The 17,582-nt window shown below is 37.9% G+C and overlaps 1 pseudogene; it reads right to left on the bottom strand.

Annotated features, from left to right (window-relative positions):
* Positions 1-1,217: 1,217 nt before the first annotated feature.
* Positions 1,218-3,056, bottom strand: LOC100591459 (annotated as a pseudogene).
* Positions 3,057-17,582: the final 14,526 nt, after the last annotated feature.

Raw genomic sequence — 17,582 nt, 5'->3', positions numbered from 1 at the left:
ATTTTCTTTATCTAGTCTACCATTGATGGGCATTTAGGTTGATTCCATGTCTTTGCTATTGTGAATAGTGCTCTGATCAAAATACATGTGCATGTGATCATAGCAAAGCAATATATATGTTTCTGTGTATATACCCAATTATGAGATTCCTGGGTTGAATGGTACCCAATTATGACATTCCTGGGTTTTAAGTTCTTTGAGAAATCACCAAACTGCTTTCCACAGTGGCTGAACTAATTTCCATTTCCACCAGCAGTATATAAACATTCTTTTTCTCAGCAATCCTCCAGTATACGTTACTTTTGACATTTTAATAACATTCATTCTGAATGGTGTGAGATGGCATCTCACTGTGGTTTTGATTTCCATTTCTCTAAAAATTAGTGGTGTTGAGCAGTTTTTCATAAGTTGTTGGTGTATGAAAAAATAAAGAAATAAAAAATGATTGATACTATGTACAGAAAATAACTTTGGGTGTGCAGACAAGCAGTTGGGACTGACTGGAAGAAAACAGACTAGTCTGTATGTCTTTTGAGAAGTGTCTGTTCTTGTCTTTTGCCCACTACTTAATAGGAATTTTTTTGTTGTTAATTTGTTTAAATTTCTTATAGATTCCGAATATTAGGCCTTTGTCAGATGGACAGTTTGCAAATATTTTCTCCCATTCTATAGGCTGTCTCTTTACTCTGTTGGTAGTTGATTTTGCTGTGGAGAAACTCTTTAGTTTAATTAGGTCCCACTTGTTTTTGTTGCAATTGCATCTGGCATCTTCGTCATGAAATATTTGTCAAGACTTGTGTCCAGAATGGTATTTCCTAGGTTTTCTTCAAGGGATTTTATCCTCTTAGATTTTTAATGTAACTCTTTAATTCAGCTTGAGTTGATTTTTGTATATGATGTAAGGAAGGGGTGCAGTTTCAATCTTCTACATATGACTAGCCAGTTATGCCAGCACCATCTACTGAATAGCGAGTTGTTTCCCCATTGCATGTTTTTGCTGACTTTGTTGAAGATAAGATGGTTGTGTATATGCAGTCTTTTTTGTTTGTTTGTTTGGTTTCTCTAACCTGTTGCATTTGTCTACGTGTCAGTTTTTGTACCAGTACCAGGCATCTCTGGCACTAAGAAGGGCCAAGGAGCACTCACTGTTCCTGACTGTGCTTCTCCTTGTGGGTAGGAAAGACCCAAGGGTGGTGGCAAGCAGAATGGGAGGGATCTTAAAGGTGCTGCTCTCCACTCGCTTCTCTGGCTTTTCCTGAACTCCACTCTCCAGGCTTCCTCCCACAAGTCTCAGACAGTGCTTCCTTTGCCTGCCTCTGACTTTTGAAGCTCTGAAGTCTCTGTGTGTAGGATTCGCTAGAAAACCGCTGGTGGGAATGGGCCATCTCATCTCAACAACCACAGGTGGCATCTGGACAAGGTGCAGGGGACTCTTGTCTTTCAAGGCCTGAGTCATATTTAGGATCTGACCCAGCATGATAGTAATCTGCTTATCAAACTGGTCCTTGTCAAAACCAATTTTTTTTTTTTTGAGACAAGGTCTCGCTCTGTTGCCCAGGCTAGAGTGCAGTTGCCCGATCTTGGCTCACTGCAACCTCCACTTCCTGGGCTCAAGCAATCCTTCCTCCTCAGCCTCCCAGGTAGCTGGGATTACAGGCATGCACCATGATACCAGGATAATTTTTACTTTTATTTATTTATTTTTTTTGTAGAGACAGGTTTTCTCCATTTGCCCAGGCTGGTCTCCAACTCCTGACCTCAAGTGTTCTGCCTCTCAAAGTGCTGGGATTACAGGCATGAGCCACCAGACTCAACCCAGGAGCTTTCCTGAAGAGTTCGCATAGGTCCTCTCCCAAATCCTTGAAGTTGGGTTGGATATCTTTGGAAGGATCAGATCTTTGAACTCCTAAGAGAATGGGACTTTTGTCCAGGGCAACTAGGCCCAGTGCAAAGGATATTCCCTCCAGGAGTCAGGCTGCTTTTGTGGGAAGGCCAGCTCATTGTCTATGGCAGACACCTTGATAACAGTCTCCTTCACCATCACCCAGTCTGTGTGCTGAGAGCTAGAGCTATCCTTTGGACAGTCACATTTACCAGTTGTCATTGCCTCTGTCACTGTTGCATGTGATGTGATCCAGCACCACCAGCGGCTGGAACTGCAGCAGTAGTTGCTGGTTAATGTTCTCAGGGAGCGGTTCTGCTTCAAAATGCCACAACCAATAGTCTGCATCTTTGTAGCCTTCAATGAAGAGCTGGAATGAGCCAACCTTTGGTGGGTTGCCCGATGGGGTTAATCCACTGCCCAACTTTTGACATTTTCTCTAGCACAAGCTGCTTGCCCCTGGACATCACTCTGTCAATGGCACTATAGTTGAATGTCTTACCGGACAGGTATACTACCTTTGTGAGGAGTACAATGTTGCATTCTAGTTTTCGGTCCACCAGGTTGCCCTCTGCCTCTGAGAGGTAACCCCAGTTGAGGACAAGGTATGCGCCATGGCCAAAACAGCAGGGACAGCACAGCTTCTGCAACCACTTGATCCACTTAGGATTAAGTTGCCCATAGGGGATCTTCATTCTTGGATTTGAAGACAACAGTGATCTTTTATTTACTGGCAAAAAAGGCAAAATGCATACATTAATATTGTTAAGTCTTCAGAATTATTTTCTTATCCAAAGCGGCTAGCAAGAGGCCTCAGTTATCAGTCTTCTCTGTCTCTGCTCCCCTGGAACCCTCAGCCTCTGAACAACAAAGAAGCAATAGCAATGGGCTCACAACTCAGAGAATGATGGATGAGTCCACTGTAACCCTCCAGAACCCCATGAGGGTCCTTGACAAGTAGCTTCTGCTGGAGCCCTGGTAGATGGGGCCTGGGAAAGATGATGTGCTTAATGGCCAGTTCTGCCTGCCGCACTGCAGCGTCAAACTCAAGGTCCTCCAGGAATCAGTTCAGCTCCTGGTGGGCCTGAGCACTGGGTGCTGCCGCAGCAAACCCTGGACCTGCGCCACCATGGTTTGGATATGGAAAAATTCTTCCTGCAGAAATACTGGTCATGTTTTTGGCCTCTGATGACATTATTTTTTTCTTGCAACAATCCATTTTGTACTACAGTACTGCGTTAAAACAAAATGAGTCCACATGTGCACCTGTATAACACATCCTTTATAACAGTAATATAACATTTATCATATTGTTGTTCATAAATTCAAAAATTCTCTGAAAGCTTTTAAGCTATTTTAAGTTCCCTGTTATGAATGCTGTGTCCCTATTTTCTTCTCCAGTGGTTATCTGTAATAAAGACATAATTTTTTTCAATTGGATGGAATTAATTCCCCTCCAGTAATTTTTTAATTTAAGCTTTTTAGATTAGAAAATACTAATTTTATCTTTAACAATTGCATTTTAGGGTGAAAAACAATTACTAAGTAAGAAGACTAAAAAGATTGTTAGGGAGAAGATGAAAAACATATCCTATTAAGAAACAAGCAAAATTACAGTCATTTCTGTATTAATAATAACCAAGTACAAAGTATTCTTATTCATTGATTAAAACAAATTAAAAAATCCTCATGATAGTACTGTTAGCATAATCAGTTATTGTTTCTCTTTCAGTATAATGAAATGATAAAACCAACTTCACAAATTCAAAGTTGTATTTTCCCCATTGTTTTAAATACTGCCATTACTCTGTACGTAAAATTATTTTGGCATTTTAAATAAATCCTAGAAGAATATGCAATAATAGTCCAGAAGACACCCAATTTTAATTAATGTGGGGAAAATTTGATATGTAAGCAAACCCAAATATGTAGACAAAACTAACAGTTTTCAAAATGTGCTGTATCGAAACTTCAAAAGAATGAGTTTTTTAAACTTTCATTAAGGACCCGTATGTTCAGAGTATGAAGCATTTTTATTTCAATAAGTATAACCACTAGATATTTTTTGTTTTCTCCAGTATTTTTATTTTCTTTGGACAGTGATGCTATTTACCAGAGTCTTTTAAAACACCAAGAAAGTGGAGAAAATTTAGTACGCATGCACATAGAATTTTATAAAATTGGTTAAAAAGCTTAAAAAGCTTTAAAACACTTTCTGTATGAAGCTATGCAGTGTATCATAGAGACTCTGTGCTATTGATCTTTATTGTTAAATACTGTAGCTTAGACGGTTTCCTTAAGCTCTACAGAAATTCATGAAGATTGTGAAGCAGTGTCGTACCACATCTCCATCTCTCCATCTACCTCTTCCCTATTAAAAGACAAAGACACACTGACATTTTATTTATTACTAGACCATTATACTAAACACTTTTTGTACATAAAACTTAAATCAGGTACATAATAATGAAAACAATACATTATTTTCTATCTCTTTATGTCAGTTTCTAGTGGAGAAGATGTCACTCTAAGGAGGATCCTGAACTTACATTACGAGAACACCTCCGCTAAGCCAGGAAGGCATGTCTCCTGCATTTTACGAGGAGTATAACAGCGTTTGTTCATATCAAAACTGCAATTCAGAAATAAAATGCTTTCTTTTTCTACATATCTTTAGGTACTGTTTTTACAGAAAGTAAAACACTTTCTGTACACCGTAAACACTTTCTGTAAACACTTTGTGTACTGTGATTACAGAAAGAAAATAGATAAAGATATAGGAAAGGAGATGTAGTGATGGTTTGGCAACAAAAACAATAGAAAGACCGACAACTCCAATATAACAAAATATTCCATGAATTAGTATACACTTTTTGCAGATGAATACAAATTATTTTTGAATGAATTGAAAAGAAGCAAGCTGTGTGTGTGTGGCTATTGCAGTTCTAGACTCTTGCTTCGATAACTGACAACTGTTTTTCACCATGGTCAGATTAGGAATCTACTGTGACGCTTGAGTATCTTAATTGGCATAAAAGGGACTGTCAGGCTTTTCAAAATTTCTTCGAGAAATGCTTTCTTTTTTTCTAAAAAAAATGATTCTCCAATCCTCTTCTTGACTTCATGTGTCATGTAAGATGCAAAATAAGTATAGTGAATATGAAGCTTTGTCAGAACCTGGCAAGAAAATAAAATGTCACCTACCCTTTTTAGGGTAAATTAAAACGGACTCAGAACACCTAATCATCAGTGTAATCAATAGTGTCAATCTCTGTGGAAACATTCCCTCTCCCTAAGCTCACATAAGAAACCTAGAATCACTTGGGTTGAAAAACTTGGGGGGAAAAAGTCTGTTCTTTATCCATGATGGGATGTCTTATTGGCCAGGTATACTATTATCAGGAGTTGACTTTCACTTTCTGATGAAACACAACATTTTCCAGTGGCTCAGAGATATCTTTCATGGAAACATTCTCCACTTAGATTTAGATTTTTTACATTGAGATGTAAGGAATCCCAGTGAAACCCTCAAGGCCACAGCATTAGCGTTTGGTCTTCTCAGGCAGGTTACAGGCATTGCTTGACCCATCTGTAAATTGTGAGCAATCCGTTTATATTTCTTCATCAGTTTCAGAAACTCATAAACTAAAATTCTCTTTCATCATTAAGTTAGCTTGTTTTCTATTTATTTCATCTTCATGTGTTTGCATTTTCTCCGATGTTTGAGTTCTCTTTAAAGATCCTCTAGATCTTGCTTAAAGCTAATGGACCTTGACTGCCACGTATACCCTGGAGGGAACATGTGTTCAAGTGCTTCAAAGCTTCTGTTTATAGCCTTGAAACTCACAAATCATTAGAAAACACCTTCAGCAAAGGCAGCTGGTGTTCCACACCTCTGAAACTTAGCCGTCTTATCTGTAAGCGTCTGTGTAGCAGTGGAGAAAACCATCCTCTGTGGTGAAAACAAGCCATAAGTTAAGACGCCTGACAATTACACTATTTCACAAGTATTGTAAAATCCACAGGATGTATACCAGGAAAAATGAAAAATGCTTAATGGAGACAAGATAACTGCTATTGTTCTTTCTTTTTTTTTTCCAGTTTTAATGTAATATATTCTTATTGATATAAACCTGAGTTAATTACAAATCAGCTAGATTTATCTTCTAAGATTGTAGCACCCAATTTCTCTGAATTAACATACAAGCTGTCTTATTAAATGTAAATGAATTGTTTGTTCATGATATGAAATTATTACAGAGTATTTTTGTTTTGATGCATATCAACAGAGGTTTTTATAGAGTTGCTATGCACAGGTTGAACAATTACACAGATGTTCTGCAATCAGAGTGGCAAAGACTATACATTATGGAAATGTCTGTTTTCCTTTCCCTGTTTTTCCACTTCTTTCTCCTTTATTTATTGATACTCCTCATTATCCCTTTCGTCCTCCTTCTAAATTGGTAATACTGACCACCTGCAACAAGGTAAATATCTGATGGAAAAGACAATATAAAGGAGACATGTTTTATTTATTTATTTATTTTTTATTATTATACTTTAGGTTTTAGGGTACATGTGTGCAATGTGCAGGTTTGTTACATATGTATCCACGTGCCATGTTGGTTTGCTGCACCCATTAACTCATCATTTAGCATTAGGTATATCTCCTAATGCTGTCCCTCCCTCCTCCCCCCACCCAACAACAGTCCCCAGAGTGTGATGTTCCCCTTCCTGTGTCCATGTGTTCTCATTGTTCAATTCCCACCTATGAGTGAGAGCATGCGGTGTTTGGTTTTCTGTCCTTGCGATAGTTTACTGAGAATGATGATTTCCAGTTTCATCCATGTCCCTACAAAGGACATGAACTCATCATTTTTTATGGCTGCATAGTATTCCATGGTGTATATGTGCCACATTTTCTTAATCCAGTCTATCGTTGTTGGACATTTAGGTTGGTTCCAAGTCTTTGCTATTGTGAATAGTGCCGCAATAAACATACATGTGCATGTGTCTTTATAGCAGCATGATTTATAGTCCTTTGGGTATATACCCAGTAATGGGATGGCTGGGTCAAATGGTATTTCTAGTTCTAGATCCCTGAGGAATCGCCACACTGACTTCCACAATGGTTGAACTAGTTTACAGTCCCACCAACAGTGTAAAAGTGTTCCTATTTCTCCACATCCTCTCCAGCACCTGTTGTTTCCTGACTTTTTAATGATGGCCATTCTAACTGGTGTGAGATGGTATCTCATTGTGGTTTTGATTTGCATTTCTCTGATGATGAGCCAGTGATGATGAGCATTTTTTCATGTGTTTTTTGGCTGCATAAATGTCTTCTTTTGAGAAGTGTCTGTTCATGTCCTTTGCCCACTTTTTGATGGGGTTGTTTGTTTTTTTCTTGTAAATTTGTTTGAGTTCATTGTAGATTCTGGATATTAGCCCTTTGTCAGATGAGTAGGTTGCAAAAATTTTCTCCCATGCTGTAGGTTGCCTGTTCACTCTGCCTTGATGAACATTGATGCAAAAATCCTCAATAAAATACTGGCAAACTGAATCCAGCAGCACATCAAAAAGCTTATACACCATGATCAGGTAGGCTTCATCCCTGGGATGCAAGGCTGGTTCAACATAGGCAAATCAATAAATGTAATCCAGCATATAAACAGAACCAAAGACAAAAACCACATGATTATCTCAATAGATGCAGAAAAGGCCTTTGACAAAATTCAACAACCCTTCATGCTAAAAACTCTCAATAAATTAGGTATTGATGGGACGTATCTCAAAATAATAAGAGCTATCTATGACGAAACCACAGCCAATATCATACTGAATGGGCAAAAACTGGAAGCATTCCCTTTGAAAACTGGCACAAGACAGGGATGCCCTCTCTCACCACTCCTATTCAACATAGTGCTGGAAGTTCTGGCCAGAGCAATCAGGCAGGAGAAGGAAATAAAGGGTATTCAATTAGGAAAAGAGGAAGTCAAATTGTCCCTGTTTGCAGATGACATGATTGTTTATCTAGAAAACCCCATTGTCTCAGCCCAAAATCTCCTTAAGCTGATTAGCAACTTCAGCAAAGTCTCAGGATACAAAATCAATGTACAAAAATCACAAGCATTCTTGTACACCAATCACAAACAGAGAGCCAAATAATGAGTGAACTCACATTCACAATTGCTTCAAAGAGAAAAAATACCTAGGAATCCAACTTACAAGGGATGTGAAGGACCTCTTCAAGGAGAACTACAAACCACTGCTCAATGAAATAAAAGAGGATACAAACAAATGGAAGAACATTCCATGCTCATGGGTTGGAAGAATCAATATCGTGAAAATGGCCATACTGCCCAAAGTAATTTATAGATTCAATGCCATCCCCATCAAGCTACCAATGACTTTCTTCACAGAATTGGAAAAAAACTACTTTAAAGTTCATATGGAACCAAAAAAGAGCCCACATCGCCACGTCAATTCTAAGCCAAAAGAACAAAGCTGGAGGCATCATGCTACCTGACTTCAAACTATACTACAAGGCTACAGTAAGCAAAGGAGACATGTTAACAAACAATCCATCACTTTAACACAAATATACAAGTGCAACTAAGTGCTAAAGTTAAAGTTGATATAGCATGCTATGATAAATCCATTGCAGTATCAAATTCAAGCTATTCTTGTAAAAAAAAAAGACACACAAGCACCACTTTAATTTTTATATTAAGGCAACTGTTTATATAATATCAGATTAATATAATTTAAAATACTAAGAGGAATGTAATGACAACTTCAGTCTTTCTGTTTGATCCCTCTACTCTGTCAGTGTACTTTGGTGTTGAGAGAAATGTGTTAAGAAATACTTGAGAAACATTGATGTAAGATTTTCTAAAAGATAAAATTAGAATTCTATGAGTGTCATTCAGTCTTATTAGGGACATGAAAAAGTACAAGATGATTGTGTAACAGGCATAAAGTCAAGAAGCATAGAGAAAATGGGCATATAGAACTAAAAAACATGGTTTGATATAGATGTCCAAATAAATCTGTGAGATTAAATACTGGTACATAAATGAAGGTAAGATAAATAAGAACCATGGCACCTGATGAGTAAAGGCCAAAATTCAAGTTGACAATCTATCTGAAAGGAACCATCAAAAATAAGAAAAAATACATAAATTCTGCAATCTTACCACTGAAGAGATCCTGATCGTAACTCCCACTTTAATCAGAGCAGTGAGAGCATTAGTGTAAGAATCAATTCCAAGGGCATTTTGGGACCATGATACTAAAAAAACTATTAATGCCAGAGTAGGAGGAGGAATTAATTAGCTTTCAACATCCTGTTTGTTCTCTGAATTCTCTCATGATAGCTTCCTTCTTTGGGATATTATTCTCTATTTATTCAAAAAGTCAAAGTTGAGTGGATAAAACTACACATATTATCAGCCTTATGAAGAAACCATTTTACTTTCCTTCATTTTTCTCTTAATATGCTTCCTTTAGTTTTAACTTTCTTTGCTTTTGTCCCTCCTCCCTGCCCAAAAAAACAAACTTGAAGTATGGGTCATAAAGAACAAGAATCAAGTATACTTTGGGTAAATCTTCAGATAGGTTCACATAAGTTTTTGCGATGCATATTTTGCCTTATTTAGCTCATTGGGAGACAATATTGGGTTTATATCAAAGCCTCAGCTAGTGTTAGTCTGTTCTCACATTGCTATAAAGGAATGCCTGAGACTGGGTAAATTATAAGAAAAGAAGTTTAATTGGCTCATGGTTCTGCAGGCTGTACAGGAAGCATAGTGGCTGCTGCTTCTGGGGAAGCCTTGGGAAACTTACAGTCATGGTAGAAGGTGAAGGAGAAGCAACCATGTCTTACATGGCTAGAGCAGGAGCAAGAGAGAGTGAGGGGAGAGGTGTTACACACTTTTAAACAACCAGATCTCAGAATCACTCACTATCATGAGAACAAAACTGAGGGCATGGTGTTAACTCATTCCTGAGAACTCCACCCCCATGATCCAATCACCTCCCACCAGGCCCCACCTCCAACTTTGGGGATTACAATTAAACCTGAGATTTGGGTGGGGACACATTTCCAAACCATATTATTCCACTCCTGGGACCTTCCAAATTTTATGTCCTCCTCACATTTCAAAACACAATCATGCTTTCCCAATAGTCCCCCAAAGTCTTAACTCATTTCAATCTTAATTCAAAAGTCCAAAGTCCAAAGTCTCATCTGAGACAAGGCAAGTCCCTTCCACCTATGAGCCTGTAAAATCAAAAGCAAGCTAGTTATTCCCAAGATATGCTGAGGGTACAGGCATTGGGTAAATATTCCCATTCTGAAAGGGATAAACAGCCCAAAGGAAAGGGGCTACAGCCCCGTGCAAGTCTAAAACCCAGCAAGGAAGTTATTCAATCTTAAAGCTCCAAAATAATCTCCCTTAACTCTTTGTCTCACATACAGGGCACACTAGTGCAAGGGGTGGGCTCCCAAGGCCAAGAGCAGCTCTGCCTCTGTGGCTCTCCAGGTTTCAGCCCCTACAATTGCTCTCAGTGGCTGGGGTTGTGTTCATGCAGCTTTTCCAGGTGCAAGGTGCAAGCTGCTGCTGTATCTACCATTCTAGGGTCTGGAATATGGCGGCCTTCTTCTTGTAGCTCCACTACGAAGTGCCCCAGTGGGGACTCTGTGTGGGGGCTGCAGCCTCACATTCTCTCCTTGCTCTGCCCTAGTATAGGTTCTCCATGAGGGCTCCCTCCTTCAGCAAGCTTCTTCCTGGACAGCCAGGCTTTTCCAAACATTCTCTGAAATCTAGGCAGAGGATCCCAAGCCTCAACTCTTGCACTCTGTGTACCTGCAGGCCTTATACCACATGAAAGCTGCCAAGGCTTATGGCTTACACTCTCTGAAGCAGTAGCCTGAGCTATATCTGGTTCCCTTTGAGCCACAACTGGATCTGGAGCAGCTGGGATATGGGGGGCAGTGTCCTGAGGTGTGCAGAGCAGCAGGCCCTAGGCCTGGCCCATGAAACCATACTTTCCTCCTAGGCCTTTAGGCCTGTGATGGGAGAGGGTGCAAGGAACTTCTCTAAAATGCCATCTTGGCCTTTTTTCCCATTGTCTTGGCTATCAGTGCTTACCTTCCTTTTAGCTATGCAAATTTCTGCAGCTTGCTTGAATTCCTTCCAAGAAAACAGGCTTTTCTTTACTATCACAGAGCCAGCCTGCAGTTTTTTTCAATGTAAATTCCCGTGTAAGGTCATTTCTTTGTTCATACACATGAGCATTTGCTGCTAGAAGCAGCGGGGCCAAATCTTGAATGTTTTGCTGCTTAGATATTTTCTCTACCATGTACCCTAAATCATCATTCTCAAGTTCAATGTTCCACAGACCTGACGGGCAGGGGCCCAGTCTAACCAAGTTCTATGCTAAAGCATAGCAAAAGTGACCAATCCAGCCATTTCTGTAACCACTTCCATTTTTTGTTCATCACTTTCGTTTTTCTGTCCATAAATAATCTTCTACTATGCAGCTTCAGGGTAGCCTCTCTGAACCTCTTCTGGTTCAGGCTACCTGATTTACCAAATGTTCTTTGCTCAGCTAAACTCTGTTAAATTAGATTTGTCTAAGGTTTTCATTTTAACAAGAATTACAGCTAGTATAGTAAGAAACCAGTATTGGTGTTTTGTGTTGTTTAAGAGAAAAAGAAGCACAATCAGGTGTTTTAACCCCTAGTACAGAGAATTCAGGTCACCAGATTAAATGCCCCAGTGCAGGAAACTTTTTCTCATATTTCTAGAGGTTTCTGTCATTTATTTTATTTTGTTTATCCCCAGTGGCTTTTCCAGTTTTAAATGAAGAACCAAATACATAGTGAGGGAGGAGAAGATTTTGGAGGTGCTATGCTTTATATTTATAAGAAATATATTGTAGAATGAACATCTCCCACTTTCAAATCAACTGTGTTAGAATTAAGGATTTCAAGGCCCTATGAGCTTTATCTAGATGGCTTAAACAGTTTACTTTCAGTTCTTTAGTACTTACTGTAGCAAATTAAAGTTCTACTGAATCAATCGCACTTTTATTCTAAATAGGGCTGCATATCAAACCTAAATAACTGATTTCTAATCTCTGACTTGTGTAGTCTCTCTCACTAATTATTTCACTATAAATAGCCATCTGACTGGCTTTTTAACCCAAGCTATTTGAAAGTCTTTCCATATGTCCTGTGAAATATGACTCTGCTCCTTAATCTTTTTAAGGACTATTTACTTCCTGGGGTTGTCTATGCTTTAAATCTAGGAAGCTCATTCCTTAATCCTCTTGACCATTTGCTATCCATATCTGATGGTCTCCTATAGAACTTCCCTCTCTATGAAAACCACAAAGACGCTTTTTAAAATACAATCATTATGCTTTCAGTACTCTAGTCTGTGTTCCTCCTCACCGGGTGTTTCAGTTCTTATGCACCTAACCCTGTGCCAGCTATTTTTCTGTGTATTTCCCCTTCCTCCTCCTATATTACTATTAGAAATCTTGGTCTATTTCAGGGATTCCTAAACTGATGCACGTTAGAATCATCTGGAACGAACTTGTGAAATAAACTTGCCTGGGACTCATGCAAGACATATTTAATCTGAGATGAGGCAAGATTAAGCAATGGTAAGTTCAAGAGCTTTCCCATGTGGGAGGGGTGGAGGTGGGAGTGAGGAGGATTTGGAATGCACAGCTCTGATGGAGAATCACCGCTTGATTACTGCTTCCATTCGCATCTGCTTACTCTTATCACCTGAGGTCCACAGGAAATCTTAGGAAAAATATTAAAATGTCTGATCTTTGTAAAATCTATAACAGCATGAGACATTAAAAGTGTGATTCATGATAGAATTAAGGATTTCAGTGGTATTTAAATTGAAATATAATAATTGTGAAGTATGTCTAATATGTAGATTCAGTTTTGTTTTATGTTACATTAATAAGTTACAGAGCACAAAATGGATATTATACAAAGGTGTCTAATTAAAAAGGGCCACACGCAAATTTTAAAAATCTTTAAGGAAGTATAAAAATTATAATAAATTACTTTGTGTATCAACAAACTATAGCAAGGTCAGAGCTTTGCGATTAGATGCTACAAAGTGGTTGTGAACCAATTAAAGGCCAGGAACATTCTTCTTTCTTTATTCTCCTTGGCCAAAAAGAAGTCTTGAATCTGCTTTGTCAAAGAAAGCATTTCCTGGAGGATCCTTCTATTCAGTGTCTTTCTGGGAAGGTCTTTGCCCTCATCTGTGTTTTATTAAAAGTGATTGATTGAGCAAAGATGGAAAAGATGCACATTTTAAGGATGTTTCATATTAGGCAGAGATAAAGTTCTATGTTTCCTTAAATTGGGAAAGTAGGCTTGGAAATAGAAATCAGATTCAAATATCAAAAGACTAAGCATTACTTTTTAAGAATAATCCTGTTCTCTAATAGGAGGCACAAAATAACAGAAAATCACTAGGTACAAATTTTGGTATACAAATTATATAAAGCCTATTACTAATAAAAAGGAAACAGTATGGGCATACAGGCAACTTCATGAATTGCTTTTTGTTTGTGGGATCTGAAACTGGCGAATAACATGGGCTGTGCCACTGACAGCACCTTTCAATCACTCCCAGAAATTTTCGCTTAATAAATCTGGGATGGGTAGTGGATATGACTTACAAAAAAAAATCTTTTCTGTGATTTTAATGTAAAACAAGAGTTGAGAGCAATAGGGGTCAAAGAACATAATGTAAGAAATAATATTGAATATTCGTGTTTTAAGCTTACACTGCAAAATACCTAGTTTTTTCTTACATGTGTCTTATAATTTCAGTACTGTTTTCTAGTACCTGTTTGGAGACTATTTTTACAATGTATCTCTCATGAGTCTTAAAATAATCACACATCGAAATAACAATTATCTAGGCTATCACCATGCCACCTTATTCTTAAAATAACGTAATTGGGATGCGTTATAATGACTATTATTCAATTAGGTGACTTTCCCAAGGTCACTCAATTACCGTGAGAACAGAAAGTCTGGTGGTTCTTAGAGTCAGCATGTAAAAACTTTAAACCAGTATTTATACTAAGAAACTACTGTTACATCAGAAGTCAACCACTAAAAGCTATATTGGGTATTTGCATTTCATTGTCCCTATAAGCACTTTAAATTCAATGTATTCATGTCTGAATTAATATAACATTTTTGTAACCCTACTTTTCCTACTGAGTTTACGCTATTCCATAGAAATTGGTTAATGACACATACACGCTTTAACACATCTCAACTAAAAATCATAGAATCCTGTAGGGACATGGATGAAACTGGAAAACATCATTCTCAGTAAACTATCGCAAGGACAAAAAACCAAACACCGCATGTTCTCACTCATAGGTGGGAATTGAACAATGAGAACTCATGGACACAGGAAGGGGAACATCACACTCCGGGGACTGTTGTGGGATGGGGGGAGGGGGGAGGGACAGCATTAGGAGATATACCTAATGCTAAATGACGAGTTAATGGGTGCAGGAAATCAACATGGCACATGGATACATATGTAACAAACCTGCACATTGTGCACATGTACCCTAAAACCTAAAGTATAATAAAAAAAAATCATAGAATCATCTTCAGTTTTGTATTCTTCAACACCTCTTTCCCAATATCAAATAATATGTCAGAACCTTCCAAGTTTGGCTAATAAATATGTTTTGATCATCGTTGACACTCAACCATCACTGCATTTGCCTTTGTTCCAGCCTTTAAACTCCAACGACCATGGTTTGTTTTTTTTTTCTCTACTACATGACAATTTATTTTATTTCTTTGTTAAGCCTCTTAGGGTGGTGAGAACTAAATAATTAATGTACATAATGGGCTAAGAATGAGTCCATAGTGCTAAATAAATCTAAGCTATTTTTTCATTAAAGGGATTTCATATAAATGTAAGAAGTTGAAGGATATGTGAGGAAGTTAGAAAAGATTTTCCTCATTACACTCTACTAGGAAGCTAAATCTTTCGTGGTTTGTTTCCTCCGGTTCTGGCTACAGTTACTGAAGGTCTGATTCTGTGAAGTGCTCTGTGAAGTGCTGGTGGAGATGTTTCCTGTCCCCTCTGGCTTCTTATCAATATTTAAATATTTAAGCCTCATCTCCCCCGACGCCCCCCATCCCGCACAATTCTTGGACCTGTTTCTGCCCCTTTTCATTTTTTTTTCCTCTGTATAAATCAAGACATAATTTCCCTCTTCCCTTACCTAGAAACTGCCTTTTATATCTGGGGCTAGGGTCTTATATTTGGGAATACAGAATCTATTTCAGTGAGACTTGTTCCTCCCTTATGCTTCAATTCTTACCCCAGATTATTCCCACTCCACCCTACAGTAGAAATGGTAAGGCATTTTCATGCTGATTGATTTTTACAGGTAGCTATGAAAGATATAAAGATCATAATATCATCAACAGCATGATCAAAGTAAATTAATATGTATTAAGCATTGACTAAATGTCCATCAATGTTCTCAGTATTTATTGAAAAACATCACACTAAAGTTTCCTAAGAATATTAAAATACAGACAGGCTCATTGGCTCATTTTATAGTTCAAGAAACTGAAGCTCAACAACGTTAATTTACCTAAAACCACAGACAAAAGATGATAGAATGGGTGGCAAACCAGAGCACAGAATTAGCAAATATCAGTATCCATTTGAGGTTGAAGGGGATCTCCTGAAGAGCAGTGGTTAGAGATTCAAATGAACGGACCAGACATTTTATTTTCGCTTCAACTAGATGATAATGCACTTAAGAGCATGGATGTGACTTTTGGCCGAAATGATCAGAGATGAAGTGAGTGGTGGATAGTAGTGAGCAGTAGTGCTGAGTACAGTGAGTTGTACAGTGCATGCACCATGTAGATAGGGCTGAAGCAATTCAATTTTATTTCAAAAGGTGGCGTCTTCTAATTTTCCAAAAGGAAGTCAGAGGTTCAGATGTACTTCGAAATCTAAAAATGTTTGTTTTTGTTTTTTTTTGCCTTATATGTATTTCTTTTTTTTTCTTTTTTTTATTATTATACTTTAGGTTTTAGGGTACATGTGCACAATGTGCAGGTTTGTTACATATGTATCCATGTGCCATGTTGGTTTGTTGCATCCATTAACTCGCCATTTAGCATTAGGTATATCTCCTAATGCTGTCCCTCCCCCCTCCCCCCACCCCACAACAGTCCCCGGAGTGTGATGTTCCCCTTCCTGTGTCCATGTGTTCTCATTGTCCAATTCCCACCTATGAGTGAGAACATGCGGTGTTTGGTTTTTTGTCCTTGCGATAGTTCACTGAGAGAAAATAGGAAACTGATTTAAACATTTAAGATCAGTTAGATTAAAACTGCAGAGATTCATAGATAGACCTGACTCACTCACTTGTCAGCACATAACTTCTGGTGTAGACAGAAATCGAAAGCGTAGAATGGGCCAATTTTTGTTGATGTGAATTCTTGAAAAATAATTTTTGAGTTAATTTTGTTTATTGGTAGGATCCACTTGACTTGTTCATTGATGTATTTTTGCCTTTGTTTTACTTTGTGTGAGCCTATCACTAACAGAAAACATGAAAAATGATCACATTCAAGAGAGATTGAGAAAACACTGTCATCAGGATTGGTGTACTAAAGGAATGGTTGCAGTGAGGATTTAACAGTAGCTGCCATTCATTCATATGTTCTTTCAACAGAGCTTTATAGAGCACTTGCTATACTCCGTGTGATAAAAAAGGATGTTTTGATCTCAATCTCTGTCCTCAAGGAGCTTAAAGTTTAATAACTGAGCTCTCTTAATATGAATGATATTTTCATAATATGTTGCTTATAGGATGTTTTCATTAATTCCCCAAACAAAACATTCTGCATTTAACTCCCAAAAATATGGCTACATCTAACATTTCATCAATACTCTTCTTCATGCTTAGTACAGTATTAGTCACAAATGGGCACTTGATAAATTTTTGTTCCACATTTCGAATATGGATTGTTTTCATGAGCCTTGGCTTTGCAATGTGAGACTTCTCAAAGACATAAAAGTAATTGAGATGGTATAAAAAACCTGGATCTCAAATTTTGTTAGCCTGGAACTTTGAGTTAGTCTAACTCTGAATAAGGTCACTCCTCTGTAAAGTGGGTAAATTAGTGTCTACCTTGAGGCATAGTTTGCATAAATGTACGTAATTAACTGATAAGTTACTATTATAAAGAAAAGGTAATATTGTCATCATTATCATTATCATCATTTTAATCTTCATCTTTGTGTGCTCATCATCTACCATTAACAGGACACAGAGAAAACACACTCAAAATAGGATCAGAAACACATAAAACTGTATTTAAATTTAAAAATATACATTACTCCTAGTGTATAGTGCCAGCATTCAGAAGAGAAGTCTGAATTATGCAAAGCTCTTTGAAGGAGGATCTGCAAATCTATTACTCCCACTACTTGATATTCTAAAAGTAAATGACCCTTACGGTTGGTCTCTGCTAATTTTAAATCTATGTGTATTTAATAGCTCTCATTGTTCCCCAAGGTTTCTGATGGAAGGTACCAATCACAGACCAGACTTTGGCTAAAATTGAGCTAGCTTTGTGCATCAAGGGTGG

Source organism: Nomascus leucogenys, chromosome 14 (assembly GCF_006542625.1).
Source record: "Nomascus leucogenys isolate Asia chromosome 14, Asia_NLE_v1, whole genome shotgun sequence".
NCBI lineage: Eukaryota > Metazoa > Chordata > Mammalia > Primates > Hylobatidae > Nomascus > Nomascus leucogenys.
This window is presented reverse-complemented; position numbering and strand designations above follow the sequence as displayed.